Source organism: Rhyacophila brunnea, unplaced genomic scaffold, assembly GCF_057557595.1.
Source record: "Rhyacophila brunnea isolate RB1 unplaced genomic scaffold, BYU_Rbru_1.0 scaffold_123, whole genome shotgun sequence".
Lineage (NCBI taxonomy): Eukaryota > Metazoa > Arthropoda > Insecta > Trichoptera > Rhyacophilidae > Rhyacophila > Rhyacophila brunnea.
Genome location: NW_028232778.1, coordinates 1,003,574 through 1,018,893, shown reverse-complemented (window position 1 = coordinate 1,018,893; position 15,320 = coordinate 1,003,574). Strand labels below are relative to the sequence as shown.

At 23.8% G+C, this 15,320-nt stretch overlaps 1 non-coding gene across 1 annotated transcript; it reads left to right on the top strand.

Annotated features, from left to right (window-relative positions):
- The first annotated feature begins 14,858 nt into the window (after positions 1-14,858).
- On the top strand, positions 14,859-14,930 carry TRNAP-AGG (transfer RNA proline (anticodon AGG)). Its single transcript has one exon. It is a non-coding gene; the product is annotated as a tRNA-Pro (tRNA).
- The last annotated feature ends 390 nt before the right edge of the window (positions 14,931-15,320 follow it).

Below are 15,320 nucleotides of genomic sequence, written 5' to 3'. Positions count from 1 at the left end.
TTATTCATTAAAATTTTTATTATTGCTAATTTTGTTCAAAATTGACGGGAAACTGCATAAAAATAATCTTATACATGTTAGAAATCCAATAATATAAATTTTACTATTATATATTAGAAAAACTTCAGTTCAATAAAATGAATTTTTTAGAAATTTTTATTCGTTATAAAATTTTTTTGGTTAACAAAGAAAAATCTTTGCTATATACCACAGTTTATGTTTCGATTTAGAAGTTAGTTAAAACAAAATACGAACAATCGAATTATTTTCACAAAAACTATAACAGTATGGGTAAATGAATTCTTTCTAGTAAAGATAAAAATTCCTTGAAATATCTTTAATGCATTGAAAAAAAGAAATTATTATAGTTTTAAAATGTGTACAAATGAAAGACCATAGTTATAAATGTAATATTTAATTTTAAAAACGTAAATGTGTTGGCATAGAATCAAATAACTTTAAGTTGTCAATGGAACAATGATTTTTAATTCCTATTTAATTTTTTTTTATGTTATTTATATAGTGAATAGCAAATCCTCAAAATATCTAAATAGCCTGTGTATTAAACAATAATTTTGATATTTACTTTATGAAAAACAAATATTATAAAATTCATATTACTCGTAAGAATGATATTTTAAAAATATTTTTTTATTGAGATAAGATTAGATTTTTTATGGTCTATAAAAAAACAGTATAAATGACTATAAACAAAAAGCTACAGTAATTTTGTTTAGACTTACTGATTTTATACTTTCATAATTTATTTGTTTTTAACGAAATTAAATATATAAACAACACCAATTTTTCATTTCATTTTGTCTTACAGAAAAAACATCACCTATATAATATTATATTAAAATACATATCTTTATTAGAAGAAATGTTTAAATGTGTATATAGGTTTTAAATTATGCAATAAAAATCCGAATGTGATATTTTCTCTTTTTAGGCAGTTTTTTTTGTATTAAAAAAAAGCTATGGTCTATGAATGTATACAATAATAATCTATTAATCATAGATTCACAGCCATTTAACTACAATTTATGGATGTAATTTTTTTTTATGGAGTTTACATTTGAATAATTTAGAAGAATCATAGTGATGATCGCGCCAAAGAAATAAAATAGAGATTTGTATTGAATATTTATGGGAAATAGAATGTCATATTCTCTAAAATGGATCTATCGAGGTTTCAATAATAAGAATCTAAAAATGGCGCATATTTGTATAGATGTTGCAATAATTCGACTTTTTTGATTTTCAATTATTTTTTGAAAAAAACTAATTTCAATTTTAGATGAAGTAACTTCGATTTGCCAATTCTCAGATAGACATAAAACAAATTTAAAGAAATTGATTTTATTATGTGCCTGAATTGTTTAAATATTTTTATATTTCCATGCTAAAAAAAATCTGGTGTATCTTGATTCATTAATTAACCAACAGATATCCCAATAAATCTAGAGTCGGTTCACAAATATCGCTTATAAATTATCTAATAGAAATTATATACAATTGAAAAACGCGAACTATATATATTTTATCTAGAAATCATTATCATAAAATTTTATTTTTACCTCTTTTTTAAAAACATAGAAAAAAGCCCTATAATAATCTAAAAAGGTGATTTCAGACATCTTTTCACGAATTATAAAATATTACTTCTGTTGAGGTTTATAGAAAATACTATATTTTATCTTAAAAATTGTCAAGATTTGGATGTTTTGAATCTTTTCCGACATATTTTTATCAAATGAAATTACGGGTATAGGAATCATGTAATAAAACATAGCATAAGCTAAATAATGCAATCAAAACAATATTTGGAGATGGTCGGGCTAAAAAATAATATTTTTTTTAGATATTTCAGTAATTTTTGTCTAGTAGCTATTTAAGATCATATAATAATTACTATCGCATAATTTTGTCTATAATTAATAAATAAAAATTCTTTTTTTTGCGAAATATAAGCCGGTAATAATTTAATTTGAAGATGTGATTTCCACATATATTCGCATACAAAATATTTTATAATTAAATACTTATTTTTGATTTCTAAATAAACTAAAAGGACATCTGCATCTTTATTACTTAATAGTCTTTTCATAATGGTATTTATGAAAATTTCCCTATTTATTAAACCCTATTATTTAATTTTTTTTCTTAAATTATTAAGAAATCGCTTTATTTTATGTGGTTTTATTATTTTAGCCATGATTATCTCTCACTTTTAAAAAAAATACCTGTGGGAGTAAAAATATTTTTCTGCACAAAATATGAAAGTAATTGAATTAAAATATGTTTTAATTCATTCTTTTTGGAAAAAAACAATCGTATCATCACGAACCTATCTACTATACACTCTAAATTGTTAATTGCATTTAAAATGTGATTATAAGACTTTTTTTGCAAATTAACAAATATACGCATTTTGGCTAATTTATATTTATAGCAAATATAGAAAACAAGCTATTTGAGGAAAATCATATAAGGGCTTATTGGTTATTTGAGATAAGAATTTTTCAAGAATAGTATTTAATGATTTATATTTATATACTTTTAATCTCGACTATATGTGAGGATGAATTATTATATTTGTAAATATCTGAATTTATTTTTCGAAATGGATTCTGACGTATTGTTAAATTTTGAAGCAAAGTTTATGTGCCCAAAATGTATACGTAAAAAAATAAGTTTTATTGTTAATGCTATTTTATAGATTTGATTTATTTTTTATTTATATGGGCCATATTTATAGTCGTAATTTTAGTTTTTGTTCTCAGGCACAGCTTGCTTGATTCTCTGTACACACAGCGTATTTATACTTTCGGCCATCTTCTCCTCTCCAAAGTCTTCTTCAATACCCCTCCTTCTTTCGAGACTTATTAATTCAAGGGTTTTTCTCAATCCCAAGGTTTGAATACTATAGATTTATAAAATATATTTTAATTTGAACACCATTATCTAATATTTATAGTGGGATATTAATTTTTTTATTTAAGCATTACTTGATTGGTTTCTCACAAATTTAAAAATAGAAACACTAATAATCCAACATTTCTCGTTTTATGGGTGAAAAATACATTTTTTTATTTAAGTATAACGTGATTTGTTCTACACGGGATAAAATCTATGTAAAGGTTTTTTATATCCTTTTAAAATACATATATTTTTTTTTATCGGAACATAATTTTATCACTTCTTTTATAATATATTTAAAGTAGTCACATTAATGCTTATTCTTTCTGATTTGAGAGTTTATTGTAATTTTTTTATTTAAACATAATATAATTTGTTATTCAAAATATATTTAAAGTAGTGACATTAATTTATATTCTTTCTTGTTTTAGATCTTTTTACGAAAGGTTGTATGATTATAACAAATTTGCTACTCTCATTTCATTTAAAAATGATGAATTCATATTATAGTCTTTCTTGTTTTAGATCTTTATAAATACATGTTATATGTTCATAGACTAATATGTTTCTCTCATTTCATTTAAAAATGATGAATTCATATTATATTCTCTCTTGTTTTAGATCTTTTTACGAATTGTTTATTTAAGCTTAAAATAATTTATTTCTCCTATTATATTGAAATTATTCGCATTAATTTTATTGTCTTTCTTGTTTTAAATATTTATAAATAAATGTTGCATATTCATAGACTAATATTTTTCTCTCATTTCATTTAAAAATGATGAATTCATATTATATTCTCTCTTGTTTTAGATCTTTTTACGAATTGTTTATTTAAGCTTAAAATAATTTATTTCTCCTATTATATTGAAATTATTCGCATTAATTTTATAGTCTTTATTGTTTTAAATATTTATAAATAAATGTTGCATATTCATAGACTAATATGTTTCTCTCATTAAATTGAAGTAGTCACATATATTTTATATGCGTGATGTTTTATTTGCTGATTTATTATAAAATGAGACTTATTTAAGCTTAAAATAATTTATTTCTCCTATTAAATGGAAATTATTCGCATTAATTTTATAGTCTTTATTGTTTTAAATATTTATAAATAAATGTTGCATATTCATAGACTAATATGTTTCTCTCATTAAATTGAAGTAGTCACATATATTTTATATGCATGCATGATGTTTTATTTGCTGATTAAATTTTAAATAAGACTTTTTTAGCTTAAAATAATATGTTTCCCCATTATATTTAAAGTAGTCACATTAATTTTAAAGTCTTGATGTTTTATTTGCTGATTAATTATAAAATAATCTAAATTAAGCTTATATTCTCTTCTATTTAAAAGAAAACATAATTTATCTAATTTACAAATATAACTCAATGTAGAAATATTAATATTTTTAAATACCAATTTTCTAGCCCCAGTATTAAGATTGAATGGGGAGTGATTTAATTATAAAGAACATAAAAATAATATTATTGCGAACACTTCAAGTTTTATTGGTTCTCACAAGTCTCCTATCTTCTGGATTTTTAGCATATATCTGCAAGACACACAAAATGCTACCAGCTTTAGTTTTATGGCCAGATACAGAGGAAATAACAAAAACACACAAAGAAAGAAACAAAAAGGAGATCGAAAAATATATTCTCGACGGAAATGATGTGATAAAATTTAAAATAGCCGAAACAGAACCTTTTAACAGCATAGACTTTTGGAAAATTCCATCATCAAATAACATCAAACGTATTGCTGATATTTTATTATTTGTAAAAGATCAAAATATATTGGTGTATTCATTTGATAAACAGTATAAAAAGGTGTTTAAGATTGATGATTATATAAAATTAATTTTAGATAACTGTGATGTCTTTGGTGATCCAGATATTCCTAAAAATTTAACTGATCTGGTTAAATCACTTAAGGAAGAACACATTGGTTTTCCTTTGGCTAAAATTATCGTGACTGATGAAGCTTGTTATCTTTTCGGTGAAAAGTATTTTGGACCAAGTCAGATAGCCCAATCACATATATATGATAGGATTCTTTTATAGATGCTTATATTTAATATAATCAAATTATCTTGTCACATATGTAATTCAGATTGTATAAATGGGTCTTTTTTTACCTATCTTTCTGGTTATTATAAAATCGAGTAATTAAATTATAATATTTATGATTGAATGTATATTTTAATAACAATACGACAATTAATTTATATTTTAATAATGCTGTAAAATCTTCTTAATTTATTATTTAACATTGCTCAAACAACAATAAAGCCATTAATTTTAAATATTCAAATAATGCAGAGAAATCAACTTTTATTATTATTTAACTGTGATTAAACAATAATACAATCATTAATTTAACTAATAATAATGTAGATAAATCAACTTTTATTATTATTTTATGTATGATCAAACAACATTAAAATCATTTATTTAAATATTCAAATACTGCGAAATCTCCTTTTTTATGATTATTATTTAACTGTAATTAAACAACATACAACCGCGATTATAAATATTCATAATGCTGTGTTTTTATTATGCTCGTACTATATTCAAGGTATGATTTTAGCACAAACTAAAAGAAATAGAACATAATCCCCTATTTATATATTTCTTCTTAGTGAATATATAATGATATATTATTTTAATGTTTGCTAAATACAGTAAATTTTTATAAAAGAAGTAATTTCTGTTGTATAAAGTATCTTTTATTAAACTCTATATCTTTTAAGGCACAGGCAATTCTTTTATGTGTTCTTTATAAACAATTTTAAAGATAAAACTAATATAGTTGTGTCTTTGTCTCCAGAAGTTTAAAATATTACAAAAATCAATTTTTATCCCAAAAAGGGACTTTATATTTCTAATTTTCAAACTTAAATATAAAAAAATACTGAAAGATAAACATGCGTAAACCAAATTCTGTTGCATATAAACTTTTAATAAATAAAATAAACTTTCATCTTGCCTTCTATCTTAGCTCGAAATTACACCCAATACCCCTTTTAAATAAAAAATAGAAATGGCATTATAAAAGATTGTATACTGAGTCAATTTTATCAGATTTTCTTTATTTTTTTATAAAATGCTGTTTTATAAACTTAATAAATTATAATTATTTGATTTTGTAAAAAAAACGATTTATATCATTAAACAGATTGGAAACAATGGAATTGATAGAAAGGATATTTATATCCATTTAAAATTATATGAAAAATATTGATTTTATATCTTTGATGGCAAAATTAACCCATCATGCATTTCATCTTGATATATTTTATTTTTATTTAAAAAATTATAGCGATATTTTCCAACAATATATAACATAATTTTATATGAATAAAGTTTCGATTGATAATATATCAATTTCTTGTATGCTCTGGAGAAATAATCTTTCATCTATGTGCTATAAACTTTTAAAAGTGAAATCAAAGGTCATTTTAAGCAGAAAAACACGAAAAGGTTCCAAGTCTATCAACAATTACTATAAAAAGACGAATTTTTTTTTTGATGTTGTAAAAAAAGACTTTGGCCCAAACATTTATCAAAGTACATACAAGCTGGTGTCACTTATCAAATTCTTTATTGTCGGAATTTGTCTGATGTGTTAGAAATGAATTAAATTACTTCTAAAAATATTAATTTTTTGAATTAATTTAGAAAAAAAACGAAAATAAGTCTAATTTTTTAGATGTGTAAATAGGAACTTGTTGCATATAATAAGTTATGTGTTTTTTGTGCCCAACTAAGTTAACTTATGGCTATAAAAACTACAAAGAATAACTGAAATGGTTAAAAAAAACTACAAAGAATAGCTGAAATGATCATAAAATCTGCAAAGAATAACTGAAATGGTTGTAAAATCTACAAAGAATAACTTAAATGATTATAAAAGCTACAAAGAATAACTTAAATGATTATAAAAGCTACAAAGAATAACTGAAATAGTGAGAAAATCTCAAAAAACAACTGAAATAGTGAAAAAATCTACAAAGAATACCTGAAAATAGTTGGAAAATCTACAAAGGATAACTGAAATAGTTATAACTATTGGTATATGAATTACAGTTGTTCAAACACCAAAATACTATATCGATCGTAAAAGAATATGGTTTTTAAATGAAAAATCGGAATCAGGAAACTGATTTAACTTCTTATATTCATTAAAACAAGCCTTCCGACAATAGCTATATGCGATGTTGTTGGTATATATAGATGTTCGCTAGAAGGGTATGAACTAAGAAAGAAATCAGTAAGCAAGCATTGTGCCAAAAATGCTTTTTAAATGTATGGGTCTGGTTTACCATATTCGAGCCGATATAGCAATGCTTATAAAAGATTTAGTCTCATCGAGAAAGGCTTCAGCAGACCAGCTTAAGCCTTGATTATTGTAGTCACCTAGCCAAGTATTTTTCGAGGTTTTTCTTTACAGATCGAAAGAAACATCGATAAATGCCATTAAGAGAGCGGTCAGTGTGAGTTAAATAATGTATTCGATAAATGGAAAGGCCAGATGATTTATCATTAAACAACAATAAACAGAATGGTATCACATGTCTGTATAATATTGTTGCTCATGATTCTTTGGTTCAGCACAAAATGTTGAGTCGTAAATTAACAAGCTGAAGTACAGCATTGAAAAAGAGAATGGTGTATGAAAAAAAATATAGAGACGCATATTTGAAGGTCTGTATTTTTTTTTGATTATAATAAAGCCTGGGTATGAATAGCAATATTTGAATTTACTAAAATTCAAGGATGGGCTCTTATGTTTTTAATTTTAATATTGTATCGATCTACAATATTATATTCCATAATTTTATCAAAATATTTTGCATTTTTTTATATTACTTTAGATGAATTTAGTTGATTTTCATTAATTTTTTCGGCTGGTGATTTGTCTATTGATACGGAAACGGGCTATACTTATAGAACCTAATTAAATATCTAGGAGGTTTTATAATCTAGTTTATGTAATAATAATATAATGAAAACATTTGGAATTTGAATTTACTGGATTCATATTCATACACTTAAATAATATTTCATATTTATTATCAAAAAATACCATTTCAAGAACGAAGAAACAAATAGAAACACATAAAAAAGTCAATTTTTTACTATTACAACAGTACCATCCTTCACTTTAATTATAATTCATACATAAAACACAATAATTTTATTTAATGCACTTCAAAGGAAATGGTAAGCCACTTAAAATATCGGATACGCATTATACAGATTCCTAATTAAAATTGTTAATTTAATATTTGAATTAAAAAAAACAATTCAACTTATTTACTTTGAAAAGAGGAGAGATATAGAGAAAGATATTAGATAGGGATATGATGTCAAAATTAATGATATATGTACTAGTGTCAAATCAACCATGCTGTCCCTGAATATAAAAATAAATTTACAGTTTCAAAAAAACTTATAGTTTATGTTCTAAATTGCATATTATCTCAATATTTAACTCCAGAGTACTATAAATATTTGAATTTCGCCCGGTTTTCAGAAAAAAATACACTTGTATCAGCCTATACCCTTTTTTTTAAAAAAAAGACTGCGATTGCTCGTATCATACACATAGCGCTTATAATAATAGGACTATTTTAAAACATAAACTCTGCACATAATTTTGACTTAACATTCCTTTGCGGCAGAAAATATAAATATTGGCTGATTACTTATACGAAAATATCAAAATATTCATTTCTAAGCGAAATTATTATAAAAATACATTCTTAACAACCAAATATAATAATAATGTTGTAGTATACGTTTCCATATATTAATATCAGTAGTATCACCAATATTATATCAAAAACAGTAAATAACTTTTTTAAATTTGATATAAAAAAATATTCATGTGGTGTATAAATAGTCTAGATAGTATCAAGGTCTTGCTGAATATTTTCTATAACTTTTGTAGCATATTTCTACAATTAAATTTAAAATTATGTAAAGAAAATCATCCTCAACTTTAAAATTCTAGAAATTAAAATGGGGTCTTAAAATGATTATACAGCATGAATACCTTAAGTATAAAAAAGATATAATTTATTTTGTATAGGTCTATAAGACAAGTACGTTAGAACTCAAAACAGCTAGAATGTCTGATCTTGTATACATAGTATTTTAAAACAAGATATTGAATCTGTATTTTTTTACCATTTTTAGGTGATTAGAACAACAAGATTCCCATTTCGTAATTTTATTGAAAATAAATCCAACCGAAAAATATATCATATTAAATACACTTCAAAAAAATATTATTATTTTGCCTATGAATTTTTTTCATTTAAAATTTTTGTTGTAAGAATACTTTGATTATAACAAAAATATGACATTTTGTTTTTTTTTTACCTACGGTATTAAATTTTTTTGCATTTAATATAAATTATAAAGAAATAAGCCAACCACATAAAAATCAATGTATAGATTCAATATAAAAATAAATAAATAAAATTTGACAAAAAATACAGATCTAATTATGCATGAAGAATCCAAAAATTGCGATGAATGGAATTTCCACATTTTACAACGGTTTTAAATAAAATTTATTTTAATCGATTATTCAAATGAACATACTTAAATTAAAAACATATAGGAACATATACGAAATATTTATTTATGGGTTAGTTTTATTTTTATCAATTTTATCTATTTAGACGTAGTCAGCGTGTTGTGAATATTGCACAACTCCTTGATGCATCTTTTGACACCTTTCTTTGATCTAGCTTCGTCAATTGCTCTTCTTCTCTCAAATAATATGAGTTCAAGTATCTTGCTTAAGCTAGATATGAAGTTCTTATTTATTTATGGGTTAATTTTATTTTTATCAATTTTATCTATTTAGACGTGTTCAGCGTGTTGGGAATATTGCACAACTCCTTGATGCATCTTTTGACACCTTCCTCTGAGCTAGATATTAAACTGAATTATACATAAAAGGTCAATTAAATAGATAAATAAATTATATATAATATGATAAATTTACAGTGACAAAAAAATCAAAAAACTAGGTATTATTAAAAAATACAGTAAATATGATAAATAAAAAGTTCATAAATAATCTATATTTAAAAATAAATTATATGAAAACGATCAATAAAATATATACTTAATTAAATATATAAATTCTAGATTTAAAGTGTAATTATATTTAAATGATTATTAAATAATCCGATATTATTTATTTAGCTTTACTCTTTTTAAATCTTGCCATATAAAACCTAAGCTCATCACCTTGCAAGATGCGACCCGATACAAATCCTTCTTGACCAGGCCTAGAATTAATCACACCATACAAATTTCCCTTCTCTAAATTATCCACAAAAGTAGGATCAACCTTTTTTAAATAAGACAATCGTTCAGCTACCTTTTCTTTTAAGTCTTCAACATTGGAAATCTTAACAATAGCACCCTTAGTCAATGTATTGGTTCTCATAAGTTCGGTATCTGAAGGATGATACATCACAGTCGTCATAGTACTTGTTAGTGAAACATTGTCTGATGCAAGAGTAAATTCGCCAGTATTTAGACGTAAGCCACGTTTCTTGATGTTTCCTCCTCTTACTCGTAAAGGCCTTACCCTCGTCTCCCCTATTTTGGTGTTAGATGGTTGTCTTGCCAAAGCAAACTTTCGTTTCTTGCGGTATATCCCTTTTTTTGCACCTGTCTTTGAACGTTTATGTCTATCACTTCGCTGCAGACCCATTTTGATGGGTTGGAAAAATATAAAATGAAGAATGTAAAAAATTTAATTTATAAAATTTTAGTGTAAATCGCTGATGTCAAGATTTAAAAAAATAATATTAAGGATATTCTGAATTAATTTATTTTAGACGAAACTATATATTATACAAAATGCAAGTAACTAATTAAAAAAAAAGAAAATATAGTAATATGTTTCTGTAAGAAGTATCTTTTGAACGGATTTTTATATGAATATTTCTCAAAAAATTGTGCCGTATTGTCTCTTCTACATTATTATGGTTTTTATTTTTCATATATAAATATTTATTTAAATAAAACCTTTGAAAGCTCTATAAAAACCATTTATCCAACTATTGCGAATAATACTATTTAAAAGCCAAAAACAATTGGTTTCACATTTAAAGAGTAAAAAATAGAGTTTTTTTTTATCCATCATTTGTGCATGTGTTTCTGCTTCATTAGAACATCCAACCCCTCGAAATATTATTACAGTCATATTATCTCTAATTTATATTTCTTGCATCATATTTATATAAAGTAAAATGAATGTTTATTATCATACGGAATATTGTTTTTTGTTGGAATTTTTATAAAAACTCGAATAAATGTATTTATGGTGCAAGTTATAAAAACTCAAAAGGTGTATTTATGGTGTAAGCGATAAAATGATGTTTGTAAAAATAACAGAATTGTGTTGTTTATGAATGTGTTTTTTCAAGTTTAAAATATCATAATCAACGCTAGTTAGTGTGTTAATCTGAAGAGTTAGTTATTTTTTTATTTAATCATGTATGCATATTTTCTTATGGACAAAGAACATTTCTTTACTGTTATACTTCTTTTAAAGAAATAAAAAAGGAATTTAAATTTATCTATATTTTTTTAATTTTTTTATGAAAAATTTAGGCCGCTTTGAAAGTGTTGCTAAAAATTCATATAAAAAATATATCATTATTTTTTCAAGGCTATGCCATGTTATTTCTTGTAATTTTTGTTTGAAATGCCAGAATTTCAAATTAAAACGAATATATGATTTCCTTCTTATTTTAATATAAAAACCATTGTTTTTTTTAACCAGCACGCTTTTAATATTTAATTTATTTTTTTGCCTCAAGATATCTTTTTTTGCGTTCTTCTTATAAAATATCGTTTTTTTGTGTTATTCTTCAAAAATTACAGTGAACATTTATTTTTGCCTAAAACCAGAAAAGAAATTATAGACATCTTAATTCGAATAATAAACAATAATATGTTACACCCATTTGAATCAATCATTATAGAATGTTCGTTTTTTTAGAGATTTAGATAAGATCTATTTATAAAGCTCAGTTTCTCTGTCAGATATTAGAATCTAAATCCAATTTGGCATTTTTTTATGAATAAACGACATAAACCTTCAATAAAAATTATTTACGTAAATGGCAATTCAAAGTATATTTTTTCCGTTATTCTTCAATAAATCATGAATAAATACATATTGTAAACCATATAAATGACGTTATGATGAATAAAGCTAATTTTGGATTACATAGATCGCAATATTTCATATAAATATAAGATGCAGAATGATATTTGAATCATTTAAAAATTGAGTTAAAGGTTTTAGAAGCACGTCAATCGGCTCAAGGTTTCCCTTACACCCATGAAATTACTTTTGTAATTAAAAAAATATTTTATCTATAAAATAGTGATAATGCGTATATGCACCCCGATAAAGTGGGTTTTTAAAATGCTTGTTTGCTTTTTTCGGTGATAGTACCAGTATTTTCTATATTTCTTGCGCTAAGCGGCATATATTACTTGTTTATAAATTTACTAATTTTTATCAATGTATTTATGTAAGAATAACTCGAACCCTAATCCTTCAAATCAAGATTTTACATCGAATATTTACACATATAAACTATGGCCACATTTGTTTTCTTCAATAATCTAGATTGAAACGAATGAAATTTTTTGTAGTTTATATATTTTTTAAATTCGAAAAAAACAACAAATCACATTTTTATAGATTTTGGTAGTGGGCATTTAAAGATAAAATATGTGGTTTAAATAAAAAAAAACTTTCTGTCAGTTTAAGTAGAATATAAAAATAAAAGAAACTTAATCATATAAATAAACAGCTATATATTATAAGGCCTAAAAATTTGGATAGTTTTATCAAACTTAAGTAATCATAAAAAAGGAAGCCACAAAATAATAAAAAAGATTTTTAGCTTTATTTAATATTTATATAATGAAAATAATATTTGCCTGCAGTATTTCTTTCGAGCATACTATAACAATTTCCAATAAAAAAATTATTGAAGTTTGATAGTGTTTTCTTAAAAGTTACTTGAACCATTTGTCTAAACAATATTTCAAAGCGTTAATAAAGCTGCAAAAACATGCACTATTTGAACATTATATCAGTTTTTAACATGAATAAAAATTAAAAATAAAACTTACTTAATGCATATTATTGCTAAATTTTTTGCGTGTATTTGCCCCAATAAAGATAAAAGCGCCATAAATTGTGTTTTAAATAGCTTGAAAACCACTAATTGAATTGTCTTTGAAAATCATAATTTAATTATTTTTTATTTTTGAACTAAAAGCTATGTTTTTAGAAGATAATGCACATTAAGAAAATAGCTTATTCTATCCTTCTGTATTTTTTTAAAATTACATTTATTTGTAATTCCATTTAAGATCAGATTATAAAAAAATGTTTTATATTTTCCCAAACATACCATCAAATAAATATTTTTTTTTGCATGCAATATAAATCATATCGCCTTGTTTTGACTTAATTTTTTCTTATGACTTTACGAATGTTATTTTCGAAATTCTACTTCTTTAATTAATATTTGCTTTTAAGAAAAATATTATAGAACATTTAGCTGCTAAAAGCATAAAGTTATGTTAAATTTACGTCATATCTACATTTAATAAGCATTTTATAAAACATATAATTGTATGAATGTCTGGTTTTATGTGAATAAATATTTTTTTTATTTTTATTTTTAAATTTTCTTGAAATTACTCAAATTCATAGTTTTATTTAATGCAAAAAGCAGTATTTTCAAAATAAATTTTTTTTTTATAAAAAAGAATCGTATAAACAGTAAAATCGAAAATTTATTCGCTGTATAATTATTTGTTTAAGTAAAATTTGAGATTGCCCTACAAATTATACTTAGTTAATACATATTTCAGCCATATGCCCTCAACAATATTCCTCAAAAAAAATATTTTTTCAAGGCTTATTGATTCAAGTGTTTTCATCAAATATATCGCTTGTAATAAATATTAATATAAGTTATTTAACATAACCTGCGAACTCATATCATTTGACAGAACAAGAGCAGTTGATGAAGATAGATGAGAGGAAGGCGTCTAAAGATGGATTAAGGAGTTGTTAAATATTCCTAATAGGCCGTCATTATCACAGTAGATATAATTTATAGGAAGAAGAAACTTAACCCTTAATTATAAAAATTCAATATAATATAAAACACAGAGGTTGCATCATTATTATTTGCTTTTACTCATGTTTTTAGGTCACATAATTTTATAAACTAAATATTATGAACCCTAGAATATCAAAGAAAGCGAAAGCTCACAAACATTAAAATAATAATGAAAAAAACTATGTGTTAATAACTAAAAAGGGTGATATTATATGAAATAAATAAAGGTGGTGTTATTCACAGAAGTAGCTTATAAATTGTTTTTCAAAAAAACACACAGGTTATGCGCTTAAATTTACATAAAAAGAAAATAAAACACTAAATCAAATTATAATTTTGTTTAATTTTTCTTACCTTATCTTTATTTTGAATTAATATTGACTGGGCTTGATATTATCGTATATCCATATTTTTTGATTCTATTGGATACAATAACGTTCTCCATTTCAAGACTCGGAGTTAAAAGCAGAATAAAATTACATTACCTAGTTTTTAAAATTTTAGTATATTATATGGCATTATGTTGCATAAAAATCTACTTAAAATAAATAGAATATTTCTTAATTCTTACAAGATAAGGAAACGATCATTCAGTGATCACATATCTGTTTTATAAGAAAATCCTATAAAATGTTACAATATTAATTCCGCACATTTAGCAGTAAAATGAAAACATTATTATTGTATATATCAAATATATTTATGTATCTCTACTTTAGAATTTTGCGAGGGTTTATGGTCTAGAGGTATGATTCGTGCTTAGGGTGCGCGCGGTCCTGGGTTCAATTCCCAGTAAACCCCTTTTGCCCTATATAGTCTCAATACATCATAATGTCCATCAATTAGACAAAATAAGTTGGAATAAATCTCTATTAGTTCTCTATCATAAAGTTTTAAATAAATTGACGTTTAAAATTGAATATCTTTAGTATGAAATAATTTATATATTGCGAAAATCACTTGAATGGAAGTTTTAAATCCAAATTTATGCATGCTCGTGTAAATTTAATAACCTCTGAAAATTCTATAATATTATGTACAGAAAAATAATATTGAAAATTAATTAAACCCCATTATATAAGGCCGATGTTGTTAAAAAAATTACCATTTTATCCTAAAGTCTCTAAAATATTAATGCTTACAACGAATTTATAACCACAGTATCTCGTTTATACTAGTTTTTTATTTTAC